Genomic DNA, 16,536 nt, shown 5'->3' on the forward strand with positions numbered 1-16,536 from the left:
TTAACTTGGTGGGAGATGGAGCGAGAGAACCGCGTCGGTTGAATTTCTAGAGACTTACGGAAATGTGAAAGAGTGAGACGCGACTCGCGGCAATGAAACTCGAAGCCACAATCCATCGGCTAAACTCTAGAGTGCGACAGAGATGAAGAGCGACCAAGTTAATCCAGACTAAAATTACAAGAGTAAAAGAGACGGTGAAATTCTATTACGGAAATAACATCGGAGTTATAACAAGAGGAATAAAGAAGAATATAGGAAAGTATAGAGACCCAAATAGACGAGGGCCAGTTATAACGGATCGCGCGGAGAAGAGAAGGATAGAGAAAAATAGTAAAGGTCTGAATACCCTCCGGGCAGGTACGAAGCAAGGACGATGTGGTCGTTCAATTCCACTTGGGACAAAAAGAGACGTAGGATATTGAAAAAGGATCAAGATTTGCCGAGCAAAGAAACACATCGCACTGGCATAATTACGCATTGAAAAATTCTCGAGAGATACATATGAATATTTGAAGTCCGTGGGAGTATTGTAATTTTACTTTCGATCTAAAATATAGATCAAACGTGAGACAATGCTGATCACTGATTTGAATAAAAAGAAACTCATATCATGATTTATTCCATTTTTCATTCAATATCCGTACGATTTTCGACTCGACTTTTATTTTTGGATAGTAAAACAGTACAAGCGCCCTGGTCTCGCGTAGAATTTATAATTAAATTGATTTGTTTTAGATAACGCGATGTGATATGGAAAGTACATCACCTTGACCCCTGAATAAATCTTTAATGACGTCAGGTTAAAATCAACAAATATTTGATGAGAAAAATGTTATTTTTCTCCTTTACTCGTTTTCAAAATAAATTCAGAGAATTTCAATCAACGTGAAAATAAAATGAGGCCATTATAAATTTTCCCGAATACAATTAACCTATTGACAGTCCACGAGTGTCTCATTATCGGATGAATTACGAGTATTATAATTGCAGTATATATAAACAAAATATACAACAGAATATAATATAATATTCGTCATATCTACCGCGCAACGGATGTTACGGTTTCTCAACATCTTTTTGATAAGAGTTTCCTACTTTACTCATAAAACTGGTAATATTAAAAATTATAGTTACAACTTCTGCGAAAAATTTTCTCAGACGGTCGCTAATATGGGTCACGAGAAGTTTCGAGGGGTTATCATGTAACTGCTGAATTTCCCTATAAAATGAATAAGATAATATAATAAACGTATTGATGCATATCTGCACGTTATATATTCCATTGTAAAGAAAAAAATCACCGCTTCGTGACGAATAAAATTATTATTCGCCAAATTTGAATGTAACAAACTTCATGACGTTTTTTTTTTCCTTTTTTTTCGTGTTATCAAAGAAAACGCTACGAAAGCACGAAGTAAAAAAAAAAAATAAAAAAAAATGGCGATAAGGTTCAAGCCGGGTTATGTGATTCGATTAAAACAACCCTAAAAATCAGCCGGTGTAAAACATTCGATAACGAGCCTCAACTAAACGATTATCCTGACACCGTCAAAAAAAAAAAGGGTCTCACAGATCGGTTGCAGATTTCACACCGTTCGTTAAGGGTCGTTGAATCGCAGATCCTCTATATATATCATTCTTCAACCTCGATTTCGGTATTCCAAGTTTGTAAAAACGAGAGAAAAAAATTACATAAAAATAAGAGAGAAAAGACCATCAGAATACACACGGAAAACGGAAACGTCCGGCTTCCTTGTGTACCTTATTTCATTTCATTTCATATTTTGCGTTCCCTTTTTTTTTGAAGTAACATTATTTAGAGCGCCACCGCGTTTCGCGTGCTTGCGCCCTTCGCATCCCTTCTTAGCCTGTGCGCGACGACCGCATCTAAATAACAAAGGGTGCTGCTTGTTGTGTATAAAAAATGCAAGGGAAATAAATATGCTACGTGTACATACATACACATACTTTATATCTGGTTTATATTTGTATCAGGTATATCGTGTGTGAGGGTGAGCATCGTCCCTGCAGTTTTTTTTTGCACCGTAAAAATATATTTGTCCTGGTGAAAAAAAATTCACGAATCACAGCAAAAGCGTGGGAAAATTCTTTATGCATGATTCGAAATTCGAAATTATAAAAAAAAAAAAAAAAAAAAAACAGATTTCAAATATCTCCCTACGACTTCACCGATAACATTGAATTATTCAATATTTTTTTTCATTCCAAATGTTCTTTTGTTTTCTCTACAAAGGCCGATGAAAAAAGCAAAAATTCAAACATGATTACGAAAGTTCGCGAAGTGAAAAGTTGTCGTCTTTATTTTGTCCGAAGAAAAATTTTCAATTCTCCACGGTTCATGTCTATCATGAGAACGGTACGGAATTATTTTTTACAAAAGTGTTGGCAGTGGGTTGAATATATAGCCGTAGGTTGAGAGTTTGGTTTTGTTAGAAGTCGCGATGTTTTATGCCGGGTAAAAGTTTTTTTTCTTCTCGTCTTTTCTTTTTTTCTTCATACTTTTCGTTACTCAGCCGCACGCTTTTCACTTTGCGCTTAGAGTTTTACGGCGTCGAACGGTAACACCCACCAGTAGCAACAGCTTGAGCAATATTTTTATGGCACAACAGCTCGGATTCTTAAGCATGGCGTAGAATTCGAAAAAGACATCGGAGAATGTGGAATTATCGGAGAGTAATATGAGCACACATGAAATGATGGAAAAATTGAAAATGAACGAATGTATAAAGAATAAAGAAGCGCGCTAGCGTCTGCAAAGAAATCCTAGACATAAAGTTCACCCTCTTCCCATCTAACTAGTGTAACATCACAATCCCCATGGAGTTTCTTGTGCCAATGGAAACGTTATAATTAATCATAAAATTTAAATTCGTGAGTATAATCAAACCGCCCTACAAAACTCGTCCTGTAGATCGTCTACTCAATAATTTTATCTATTTCGGAAGAGATCCGGAAGAAGATTTTTTCGCTACGTGACGATTATTTCGTGAAATCCTGCAGGATTCGGTAGAAAATTTGGAAGATCATTTCGGGAAAATTTGAAGTATGATTTGGACCTTGTGGAGTATGATTTTTTTTTACACATATTCAAGTCGTCTCGGAGATGATAATGTAACGAAGAATATGAGACGAGACGCAGGCAGTGCTCTCATACTACGTCATCGTATAGAACCATAGGGTGAAGTATATAGCTTTTGCAAAAATGACAAGGACTCGCTGTAGCATTATTGTGTCTGATTCTTAAGATTCACTGAATTGAAATCCCGCAAGAAAATTGCGAAGCGAAAAAAATTTCATAAGGAAATAAAGTTACTGTACGCGTATAACAACTGGAGGACTTTCTGTAGAATTCTATCGGAAAGAAAAAATGAATGATATATAATTACACCGAAAAATTTCAATTCACATGATCTCAACCCCGTTTTTTGTTGGATCATTTTTTTTTTTTTTCACCACATAAAAAATCTTTTGTTTCGTGTATACGTGTATAGGACGTACTCTCTCTGATTCCTAGTTTAATAAATGACGGCATTTCCACCCCTTTTTTACCCCAAAATTTCCTAAATTAGCGTAATTTGACGGAAGGATGACTGAATCAAGGGGTGTTTTGTGTCTTGTTAGGTTGGGTATGAACTGCAGCAGCGTCCTTAATTGGTTTGGACCCGCATTGTAAGCGACAATGCGGAATCCTTTCATTGATTGATGGTTGTTAACGTGTACCAAAATACGTTGACGTGAAATTGCACAAAATCCATCCTCATTACACGAAAAACAATTTTCGCATTTCACGTTCTTAGTCCTCGAGCTTTTTGTCGATATTTTTTCCCCAAAAAACCTATTGCGAAAAAATTAAAAAAAAAATCAACTCAATTTCTAGATACGCGTGCTTTGAAATTCTCTCAAAACTGGACCCTATATCTCCAAATTTTCAACCCTTCCAAGACTTCCCCCCTCGTATGAAAGGTCAGCAAACGTTTGAATCCGGAAGAATTTTTGTTGAAGTGGTCTAACATAGGCATACATATTTCAGCGACTACCCTTATGCAGTAGATTAGGGTAACTACTGCGCGTAGTTAGTCATCTGCTTTACAACCGCGAATACAACGGTTTTGGTATCACGTAGAAAACTCACCCCCTAGAAGCTGTGTAGGTAGGGTACGACATCAGCCGTTATATATCGAAGGGCGCGCGTTTACGCCTGCGCTGATTCGAAGGGGGATGAAAATCATGAGGGAGAAATAGCTTGGATGCGGAGGAAAGTGAGGGAAGAGAGGACGTCGGGACAGTAGGACGTCGGGCGTCGACCGGTAGTCGAACCATCCGCTTCGGCCCGGTAGCCGCAGTCGTTCTATTCGACTCCGAAAAATATCGTGGAGTTTCAGTTGTTTTGATTTTCATTCCTTTCATTTTGCACTTCTCAAACTTCTTGAATTTTTATCAAAAAAAATTCATCGATCGTTTATGCATCGCTGCAACCGAATAATAGCTCATTTCAATCATTGGACATTTTACACTGCCAAAACTTTTTTCTCTCCTCTTTTCTACCCCGCAAACAACTTCGAACGCCACGATGAAAAAATGAATGAAACCATCCAAATATTCTTTGAATGTTGATAAAAAAAAAAATATTCACTCATTCGCTATCAGAAGTTCCATTGTTCGAGTGATTTTATTTACCCACAGTTTGATGCAAGTTTTCGGGATAAATTATATCTACGGAAACTGTGCACAGGTGACTGGTCGTATGACACGTGTAAAAACTGAATGTGTAAACCGATTACGAGCTAACTAGGTATGTTGTAAAGAAAAAAGAAAAAAACAAAAAACTTTCTTCAAGTTGTGAGTATTTTTTATGTGAGTGATGTAAAAAAAATTTGAACACTGTACCGAGTAGATAATTCGACAAACAAATCACTGCCAGCTAATGTAATATGAATAATGGAAAAATAAATTAAAAAAAAAAGAAAGAAGAAAAATAAGCAAATACAAATGCAGAGATAAAACACGTACGTTCACGAAACAGAATATAATTCCTTATGATAAATTTTGCGACATCTCTTGCGCTGTTTAAAAATTTTCAACACCCTCTCTGCAGCGTTAGTCGGCAAATTATGAGAAGGACTCCTACAATAAAGTGGAACTACATGAAATTAAGGCACTTGAAATACGAGGTACGAAACGCCCTCTTGTAATTTACCCTCAGTTTAGAGAATTTTCCTGCATTTTATTACTGTAACTATACACACGTTGCATAATTAGCTCTACAACAGTGCCCATACTTCTCGAGAACAACAAAAAAGCAAATTTAATTTTCGGAAAGCAATTCAATTTCGTTACAATATGCACGAAGTTTTCGTATAATAAAGTATACTACGAGGTTTCCCAATGATATTTGTAATCATCATAATTTTTTGAGGCGTGATTGGAAATACGCAGTAGAAAATAATTCAACAGAATTATCGAAGCAGAAATACCGATCGGTAGTAACCCAGCCGAATTTCAAACAGTCAAAATGCCATCCAAACGAATAAGGTTTTCCAATGAATTTGGTGGGTCAGTCACACGCGTGGTTATCGTTGAGTCAACCAGTGCGCGATTTTCATACCGTCCAACCGATCAAACCACGTTTTAATAATTCGAAGATAATATACGACGCACCGATTTCCATTCGTGTGTAATATACTGTCTGCACACCAATTTATGATTCCTGGGGTGAATTTGTAATAAATTTTCAGTGAACCGAAACAGGAGTTATTGTAAACCAAAAATAAAAAACGAAAAATCAACAAAATTTAAATAACATCAAGCACGTATACGTGTTCAAAAGAGGGGTGGTAATCGAAATTCCAATCAGTCGAATTTTCTAACGATGTTAGAAAAATGACAAAACACATCCTCGGATAAGAATCAAAAAACGAAATCATCGAATTTCACTCTGTAAAAGCCTTCTCATCGTTATGTATGGTAAAAATTTATTACTACGTACGGATCGAAGTGTCATATTTCAGATAGTCATGTATAAATCTATTCTCCATACGTACGAATCGCCACTACATGGGTATGCACATATGCAGTACGCAATACTCATGAAATTACATAGATTCCTGCAGTTATAATAAAACTGCTGGAAAACGCCGCAATAATTTATCGAAAACTATAGGATCACTCTATGTACAATATAAATACCTGAAAAAGAGTACACGTACACATATTCCTATGTACTCGAGTACATTGCTGCTATACAGATACCTATGAAAATCCGCGATTTAACCGTTAGGTATATAACTATATACGTATAGTTATAACCCATGAACGTAATAATATTCTATGCACCCTATACGCAAGCTTGTATTACTGCAGGTATACTAGAAACATATGAAAAAACGAAAAAGTTGAGAGAAATAAGAATAATATAATATCGTAATAATAATAATTGAGAATCTTGCAGTGCGAGATATACGTATACTGCATAATATATTTTACGTATATGAAACTGCATGTATTTTTAATCCGTTACCCTGCACAGGAGTAGGAGAAAGAGCCAACTACGATATAAAGTAACTTGTATAATCCATGGATACCGCATGCATATCATATTTTCACAACGAGGGACATAATTTTTTTTCTTCTCTTCTTCACGCGTTTTTTCAGCGAGGCCACTTGGTTGTTTTACATTTCTACGCTATAGCTCACCCCGCGCCTTTTGCTATGTTTTATAAAAAATTTCAACCGAAAATTTTGATATTCTATTGAAATACGCGTACGTAGGCGACCGCAACAACGATGACATCAGGCTTGAAAAAGAATAACATCTAAAACAAGGAAAAAAATTGAAAGAAATATATATTTCATATTCCACCCCAGATCGTATATACGAAGTAATAACCTAATACATTTTTTACCCCGGATGATATGATTTACATCCGCACAAGTTCGATAAAGAAAAAGATGCGAAGGAGAAGAATAAAAAAAAAAAGAAGAGAAATCGAAAATTGACCGATGTCTACGCCATACATCCTCCTTGAGATCTTTATCCGATACATAATAATAATAATGATAACAATATAACGATTTCTGGTCACGGCCCGAAGGCTGTAGCATAAAGTCCCCGGGGCAATTTGTCAGCGCTTGAATCGCGCAGGGGATGGTTTGAAATTCGACGTCAGTTGTACGGACGACTGCATCAACGATAATGCTAATATTCACTGCACCATAAAGCACACTGTATGGATAGGAAATGCTGCAGATGGATATAGGTATTGTACGTATGTTCGTAGGTGGGTCAATTATATCAACCAATAAACGAGAAGAAAATAATCGTATACCTAATCGGAATGCGCGCGTATAGAGACGGAAATGGTACGGCAATTTTCCGAATCACGTATACCTCGAGAACTTGATGTATTTCGAGGTAGATTTCCCAAATAAGTTTCAAGTTTTTGAGCAACAAGATACTATATACGCGAGCCACAGCTGCCGGTAAACTTCAATTGTCATTTTCTTACCCTGCGATTAAGCAACAAGCGAAACAAACTTTTGACAGTTTATTTTACGATACCTCGTAACGAATTTTCCGCATACTTGGCGCAGAATAACGGGTTGTACCATAGATGTTACATGAAAAAAAAAAAAAAAATGAAACGTCAAGGAAAACTGGAATGCAAAGTCAAATTTATAAAAATAGAAAGTATTGAAGTTTCACATTTCTTCAAATCAGATTTTCACTCACACAGGTGTAAATTGGGTCACAGGGTTGCCCAAGTAGGCTACATTTGCCAGGTTGATGAACGCGGGGCAATATGGGGTACTTGAGGAATCCATGAGAAAAAAAATAGAAAAATTTTGAATCCAGAGTGATGCCTGAAGTCCTTTCGATCATTTTAAAATAATTTTCACAAAATTTTTGGGGTACCCCATTCTAGTCTACTACCGCATATTGCCCCGCGTTCCCTTATATTAGATCGAATTTGGTTATGATATCTATAGTAATATGAACTTGCAAGATATCACGCGATAATCAAATTATGCTTTTCTTCTTCCAGACTAGAATAATTTTCGAATATCTATATCAGGTGGTTAACGTATAAAGAACAAATGTAGAGAATTCACAATTACCACCACAGTAGAATATATCATTAATCATTCAAATGCCCGAGGATTTATACGTATGATAATTCTAAACAGACGTGTTAAAAAGTGCGGTAACTCAAGTTTCTGGGCATCATAAGTATGAAATAATTAATGAAACGACAAACTTTCCGTATTAAATAAAGTACAGCCGTATTTTCGCCGTACATTACGTATACTTCAGGTAGGAAAAGCAGATCCTTTTACCTCCTTATCAACAATCTGCACACTATAGATTACACTTTCCAGATTTTACAAACTTTAAATTTAATTTTCGATTTTTCATCACCGATTCAGTTCTCATAAAAAACAGAAAAAGAGACCGGAATCGTTTTCAGGATTCGTTCGAGCTTTCGGTTCTTATATCCCGCAATTAAATATTTTACGAAAAGCGAAAACGGCCTAGTTTCAGGATTTCGTTAACGACCAGCGGGTGTAGCCGGATCTAAAATCCTTAAAGGGACTTTGAGTAGCGTCCCGATGTTATCCGAGGATATAAGGAAACGTTTATAACCACATCCAATAGGTCGAAGCTTTTTCGGCCGATGTGCGTATACAGACGAAAGCTTCGCTCTTTATCTTTTAGTGTATCACATCGCGAATGTGCGAACGGCAACGCCTGCCCGCGTTATACTATAAGCCCTGTATATCCGCCGATGAAAATCCCTTCGCCCTCAGAAGCTCCTGATGATGCACCCACTCCCACCACCCGTACACGTTTACATTCGCCAAAGTAAAATTTTCTCGCGCCATCTGGGAATACACGATTTTCGACCATTTCGATATAGGTATATATATACATATATGTATATACATACGCCACGTGTGAATGTAGACGTACGTAACAAACCGTGGTATTTTCCCACCCCTTCGATGATAATAATTTTACACCCCATGTATATACAACGAACAACCTATACCGCGTGTACGACCCAGAAAGGAAAACGCAAATTCCTTTTACACGCCACATCATCGTTTATATGCTTACGTTGCTTTCATCGCAATAATCCTTAACTTTAATGACTTGATACTGCAATTTCGCACGCGGCGTTTTACGGCTCAATATATGCTATAAATTGAATAAATGTTTCAAAGGGTTGGAAACCAACCGACTATTGGAGAAAGAAAGAAAAAAAAATCGCGACTCCACTTGACGCGTACAAATTAAAAAACCATAGTTGAGATATGCGCGAAGAAATGTGAATCGGCAATAACTGAAAATCAATGAATTATCACTTGCCGAAATGATAAAATGGCGAGAAACGTGACGAGGAAAAGTTTCGCGGTAACAAAGCTTCAACTCTTGTACCTGTGAGGTAAAAAGTATCAAAAAGCGTTGCTTTTGATCTTAAATACTTGAGAGAGAAAGAGAAAGACAAAAGGCAGAGAGAGGGAGAGAGAGACGCTTTAATTATTCAGAGAATCGTTATACTAAAGTCGCGTCGCGGTTAAACGCCCGTTTTAGTTTTTATTACAGGAGTGAAAAAAAAGAGCAGAAGAAAATCAACAAAAAGTACGGAAAAAAAAAATTCACGGTAGAAAGAAAAAACAAATATTTTTTCAAAATCTACTCATCTGGATTATTCCCGAGTCGGGTTGAAAAATTACTTTCCAGCTTTGTATAATCCAGAACACCGTTCTACGGAACATGTGTAGTATTAATTTTAACTTAATCCGACATTTTTGATCGTCTTTCGTCCTTCGGATGGAAAAAGTAAAAGAAAACAAAAAAAAAAAAAATACCGGAGGAAAATAATTTCGTATAAATTACGTGTACGTTACAACAATGGTTTACGAAGCTTGATTCAATTGAGGTTCAGCTAGTTCTCTGGTGGAATAAATTTCCTTAAATGCATAAGTAATTAGTGGTCAGAAAATTTCCTGTCTCATATAAATAAACGTAACGCGTAATTGTGCATCTGGAAGTTACCATAGGCGAGAAGAAACACCACTTCCCGTTAAAATATTATCGTTTTTATCCGGTCGCGACGAAATGCGAAACTTCTTTTCTCCAACGCCCTGAAGTTTGAAAGGTATTTTATTTCAACAAGTATTCCAAAATGTTTCTATCATCCGTTAATTCGCTTTTGGACTCAACGAAATTCGTACTAGCTAATTGAACGTACGGGTCAATCCCGGTTCAGAAATTTTTGGCGTAATTTTCGCAACTTGAATTAATGTCCAGAATTTCGTTGCGCGTGATTAAATTCAAGAATACTCATAAATTATATATTTCCACTCTGACAAATGGTCAGATATTCGCGGTGGCGAGTACCCGAGTTTACACAGGTATGTGTATCTGTACGTCCCGAGAATGAAATGCAGACCACTGTTTGAGTGGTTCTAACGAACCAGGTGAGACTACGGGTATGTTGTGGCTTACCATTTCTAGGATATCCAGCTATCCCCTCTCATTTAGTATCCTGCACGGTACCATTTTCATTGTTAGTACCATGTAGTCACGGTAAATGGATACCCGTACGTACACCCATCTGGTATAATAAGCTAACTTCATTCGTTTTCGCAGACAAAAGTCGTTTTACCAAATGGCGTCACTCTTATTACACCCCCCGCAAAGGGCAATGCCCGTGTACGAGCTGGTCACTCCTACAATTTTATCGTTGACAAATCCAACGGACTCTGACCGAAATTTCGAACTTTTCTTCAGCGTACGATTCTGTTCAAACCGGATAAAAAAAAATGAAATTTATTTCACAATTTGGACACTAGATCGTTTGTAATTTACACGACAGCAAACGTATTTATATCAGCTCAATTTAACACCCAATAAATAATTTCCTTTCCCCGTTTAAAATATCAGCTCGAGTTGAGCTTAGGAAAAAACGAGGCGTGTTATGTAACCAATGGCTAATTAAAATTAATTGCGACCGAAAGAAAAAAAAAAAAAAAAACTGTTTTTTTTTCTCTTCTTCAAATTAATTTTTTTTTCTCGTATTCCTTTTCGCATTTCGATCGATTCGAATGGAATCGGAGCTATAGAATAATCACGGTTAACGATTAGCCGATATTGGCGTACCGATAAAAGAAAAAAGTATGTAAACTACGTAAGACTCGCTGGATAAACAATCTCCTCACCTAATATTGACTCGCGAAAATTAAGGCGGTATAGGATAGGGTGGGTGAATATCATGTATCCGGCATATTTATTGAACGTGAAAAAGAGGAGAGAGAGAGAGAGAGAGATAGAAGAAGAAGAAAATAACTGGGAGAGCAAAGTCGATTTTTATGGTGAGCAAAACTTCACCCCCAATATGTTCCGAATATAAACCCATTTGGAAAACAATATATCTCTTTGCGACCGTCGATCCTCTTGTTGCTCACGGTTATTTTTTCGTTTCCTTTTTTTTTTTTCTCTTTTCGTTACATTATCTTGCCCAGTATCTCGCGATTGTTTCCCGGCGGTTTTCTTCTTTACGCAAGAAATCTGCCGTATACTCACGTCGTATTCGTTTCCCCGTTCCGATGTTCGATCTCCTTTGTATGCACCCCTTTTTTCTTATCACACTTTTTCACCAATATCTTCCATCTTTTCGTCAGATATAAGACCCCCCTACGTCCCACGGGCCCCCTCCACCACCCTCACCCCTATGCTTCGTCTATGGTAAAAGTCAAGAGCTTTTTATGAGTTTTTCAAAGCTATAGGTAATAGCTGTATATAAGTATACCGTACCATAGGTATGTACGGAACAGAACAGTTCGTCTCGATCTTCTTTTTCCCTTAAGCTTCTCGATACTCTACCAAAAACTTTTACCCGCAAAATCGATGCTATATCTGAACGCGGTATCTCACCACCCAGCTCCTCAGACTCGCCCCGCTCATGCACGCTTCTTACACGTGGCTGTATTTCAAAGACTTGGCAAAGATCTGAACTTGACTCAAGTCGAACTTTGAATCAAAGAATTTAACACCGCCTATAATTTTCTCCAAACTTTTCCTTCCCGATTCACAAAAATTATCTTTTCCTCTCTCTCTCCACGTTCGAAATCCGCGAATACGCGTACATTATATATGTAGAAAATCGTATGAAAAAATATCTCAGCTCGAGTTGGGTTAAGTATTTTTTTTATTTCATTTAGTTATTTTATTCGTCTTCTTTTTTTTTTCGGTTAACCTCCAGCGGCTCTATTCACGCCGCGGTATATGTGACCCGTGCGGTACGACCGTATCGTTATATTGGCCCGCGATTTTCCGAGGGGGATATTTTTTCAATCGAGCAGCTATACGGATACGCATATACGCCCGTATGCCGCGCTTACGGTGTGTGTAAAGAGAACTGGTATTGTTTTTTTTCTTCCGTTTTTCTCCCCCTTGTTTTCTCTCCCACCACCCCTCCCCCCCCCCTCTCCGCCCGTGAAGTGATATTAAAGCACACAATTTTTCACCCCATCATTTCCGCACCCTATAAAGTTGTGAGAAAATCAAGCAAATCGAGTTATACCACCGTCTAGTTGACGAGCGTTAATTAATTTCACGATCATTTTTAACTTACCGCAATACACCGACTCTTGTGCACCGCTTCAATTTTGCCCTACGCGCGTTAAACGTAATTTTCCAAGGATCTTTTCCAACGTCCGACATCTACGCATATAAAACGCTTTTCATAATTTCGCATTTACCCTAACAAAACTTAGAAAAATAATATTAAACACGTACCGCCGTAGTGATGGGGAAAAAAATTAGAAAAGTTTTTTTTGTATCTTGTGAAAATGAAGCCGAGACCTCTGGTTTTATATTGATTTCTTGAAAGCAGTGTTGGCAAGTAGGTACCTTACATACATTTGCACTCAAAGTAGCGATTACCTACCTAGGAACATTTTCGCGATGTGAATGAAGAGGGTCACCCCCTCACCCGCCACCTCGCTCTTTTGTGAGGGTAAGTGCCCCCGGAGGCGACCGTTTGACCATTGTAACAGTGATCACCCAATCGTCGTCAAAACGATATAAGTATACATCCCCGGTGGTCCGCAACTGCTTTTTGATGCAATCCCCTTAATGGATTTCTTACAATTTCACCCAATCCTTCGATCCTTCGATCCACTTACACAAATTGTAGTACCTGCTACAGATATATATACATATATATAAAGAGATGTGAATTACGATATTATAGATTTTTGGCGACGTAATGAAATTTCAATAGTGATCATAATATCGAGGATTCTCACCGTCGTTTTCATTACCTCATAGAAGAATTATTTTGGAAAATTTCATCAAAGTTAATAGTGAAATTACACCAAACATTAGTGCGGTACCCGAATATGTTGGCTAATTTCGAGAGGAAAAAAAAAAACATTTACGGCAAAGTTCAGTGATTTTACGGTGATTCGTTAATTAATTATTAAATAATTAATTTCAATTAAAAAATTAGCCCGGAGCGGTATTATTTTTCACTTTTACGCTTATGTTACGCAGAAGAAATTAAAAATCGATGAATTAAAAAATAATGACAAAACGAAAAGCGAAAATGTAAATTCGGACAACGTTGAAAAAACAAGAACAATTGAATAGAAAAACGAAAAAATCTCTTCATTACACACACGCTCTGATCCTCGCCCATTGTCAGTCTAAATTCATCGTGGTAAAAAGATTTCATTCATATTTTCATCCCTTTGGTAAATCGTCTTTTTATTCATCGTATTGTTTCACCGCATACCCTCTCTTATATTCGGATTGATAATAGACCGTATAAATAATGTTTCATTTCGTTCTTTAATCCTTTATTTCCTTGTTCTCAACGCGTCATAATATGTATTTCAAGTCGCGATCGCTCGTCACGCGTATCAAAAAAGGACGAAATAATTCTTAACTCGTCGTAGTGTGTTCGAAAGAATGAAATAAAAAAGATACAGGGGAAGAAATAAAAGAAAAATTTGCATGTATACGACGCAAGGGAGGCGCGACTGCGTATCACTTTGGATGATCTAAGAATTGTCTTCTTTTTTTTTTCAGTTTTTTTTTTTGTTTTTTAATTTTTTCTTTTATCTTTGTATATATTATTTTATTTTTTTTCTTCTTATCGTGCGTTTTAAGGACGACCCGAGCGGGAGATTATCGAACGTCGTCGTTTGCTTGTTTCCTTCGTTGTACCGAATTGCTCAAGCGAAATAGCATTAACGAGGGGACTCGAGTTCTGCAGGGTAAGCGGCGAAAGCAAGGCAAGTACCAAAAGCAACTCTGTGTGTTGCTACAACGAAGGATGCATCGCCAGATTCCAGCATCCGACATCCAAATCTAACTATATGTATAGAATGCCGCGAGTTCGCTCTACAGGGAACCATCAACGTTACATCTAGGGGTCTTCGTTTTGCAGACGGTATACCGAAGGAGCGCAAGGTTTAACGACTGCTTTCACGAAGCCCTAAAATGTCTCTTATAAATCCCCTTCAACTCGTCAATTAGAAGTTTACGACCATCTTCAACTTCGAACTAAAATTCTGTTACTCGTCCGCGCTTACATAGACGTTGTATACGTCTTTGTCTATTTATATATACGGTAAAACTATTACAAACTTTCCCTTCTCCGGATCGCAAAGCGCCTCTCTTATGAAACCAGTTTTTCCGACTAAGAACAAATTGAACCGATGACAAATATCGCCGAATACTCCAGCTATCATCTGATTCTTTCTCGTCGCGATTAATTGCAAAAAAAAAAGTAACTAAAAGCATTGTGTCATTAAGTCAGAATTGAAGTGTTCTTCGATTTTTTTGCGTGTCAAAGTACATGGGGTTCGTTATTTTTGAGAAGAAAAAAAAAAAAATAATTACTTCACCCCTTACAAAAAAAACAAAAAAAAACAAAAAGAACGAAAAGGTTGAACCTTAACGACGATGTCGGCACATGGTTTGAAAAGTCCGGCTGACTCATGACTACGAAAATCCCCGTGCAAAGCTTTGGTCTATTTTTCTCATATTTTTGAAATTCGTAAACTATCACGCACCCTGTATAAACTCAAGTACTCGAATCGCGTTGCGTATTCATGTATTTAGATAGGAATATTCTCATTAGGGGTATATTTGAGCGTAGAATACATACGTCTAGGTTACACAAAAGCGTCGACTTGAAGTTTAAGTGCGAACGCAGATAGGTGGGTATTACGGATCACGACTGGAGCTTCGCGGCAGAAACGTATGTGATATATATATACACGCATATTACATACATAATGCATGTATAGTTAGATTCGTAAGGTGGTGGGGGTATAGGAGAAGTTAACTTATACGGTAATTAGAGGTAGTTTGGCCATCCATCCTTGTTACGTTCATTTGAATCAACCCTTGGTCAAAGTATACGTACTTGTACATGCCCGTGGGCACACCTATATATATATACATACATACCTATGTACGTATACGGGATAAAACGAGACCCGCCTAACTTAACCCTGCTGTCCAAAACCCGTTATACCTCGCTTACGAACACCACATATATATAAGTTACCCCCGCAGTATCATAATGGCCTATAGCCTTATTCAGCCTGGGTTTTCGGATACGAGCGGCGCAGAGAACCCAGGCTGACACCCGTAAAGGGCCATACATCTTGCGCCTTTCATCCGACAAAAATAAAGGCCCCAAAATAGGCAGACAATATAGCGCAGGGGTGTCGCTGGTAGATCGATAAAACTAAACCTACGTTCCGAGAATAAGTTTCCGCGAAATCGAACCGATTGAAATTTGTGTAAAATCTGTAAAATTATTCAAAAATTTTTAGAGTGTTTTTTTTTTTCGTTTGGAATCGCTCGACGTTATCGACTTCGCACGCGCGCGTAAACGAGTAGGTATATTGGCGAGTAGTTGGGTCCGGCGAACCCCGTGTCAAATAGGTTGAATGTCATTGTTCCGAAAACGATGGGAGACATTCGATTAACCCGACGTCAACGGTGGCAGCTATTTCGTTGTGATTTCCACCGTTTGGGTATTGACGCGACGCATACGCGGATAACGGTGTTTTCCGAATTTAATCGAGACCAATTTGATTCATAAACGTGCTCCTAATGAAATGGAGACCATTTTTCGCCCGAAAAAAACATTTTAAATCGAGTATCCGATGACGTTGAGGATTTACTCGCGTGTACTTGATAGCCTCTCTTCACCACATCGTTACTTCAACTGATTCGAGAAAGATTTGGAAAAGGAAGAAGAATTCTCGAAAGCCATTTTCTTATCTCAGTTTTAGTTTATCTACTTTATCCTTGATCCTCGGTTCAATTTTCATCTTCATCTTCTTCTTCTTGTTTTTTTTTTTTTTTTTCCATTCCTTCATTTTTTACTTTTGTTACACGGAGGAGAAAAGATACTTCGCGTGACTACGTGATTTCCTGTTGAATTTCAATTTATTAAAATGCCAAATATTGCGTTCCCCGCAAAG

General features: G+C 37.5%; 1 protein-coding gene and 1 long non-coding RNA gene across 2 annotated transcripts in view; one reads left to right on the top strand and one right to left on the bottom strand.

Annotated features, from left to right (window-relative positions):
* Positions 1–53: 53 nt before the first annotated feature.
* LOC105693564 (voltage-dependent calcium channel gamma-5 subunit) overlaps positions 54–16,536 on the top strand; it is a 70,356-nt gene continuing 53,873 nt past the window's right edge. Inside the window, exon 1 of the mRNA XM_048654509.1 lies at positions 54–5,192. The gene's annotated coding sequence lies outside the window, so the exon portion shown is untranslated. The remainder of the gene's footprint in view (positions 5,193–16,536) is intronic.
* The window catches only part of LOC125500725, a 47,934-nt gene continuing 44,057 nt past the window's right edge, over positions 12,660–16,536 (bottom strand). The window contains exons 2-3 of the long non-coding RNA XR_007278172.1: positions 12,975–13,229; positions 12,660–12,748 (exon numbers count right to left, since the gene is read on the bottom strand). This is a non-coding gene — a long non-coding RNA (uncharacterized LOC125500725). The remainder of the gene's footprint in view (positions 12,749–12,974; positions 13,230–16,536) is intronic.

The sequence above is a fragment of the Athalia rosae genome, chromosome 4, assembly GCF_917208135.1.
Source record: "Athalia rosae chromosome 4, iyAthRosa1.1, whole genome shotgun sequence".
NCBI lineage: Eukaryota > Metazoa > Arthropoda > Insecta > Hymenoptera > Athaliidae > Athalia > Athalia rosae.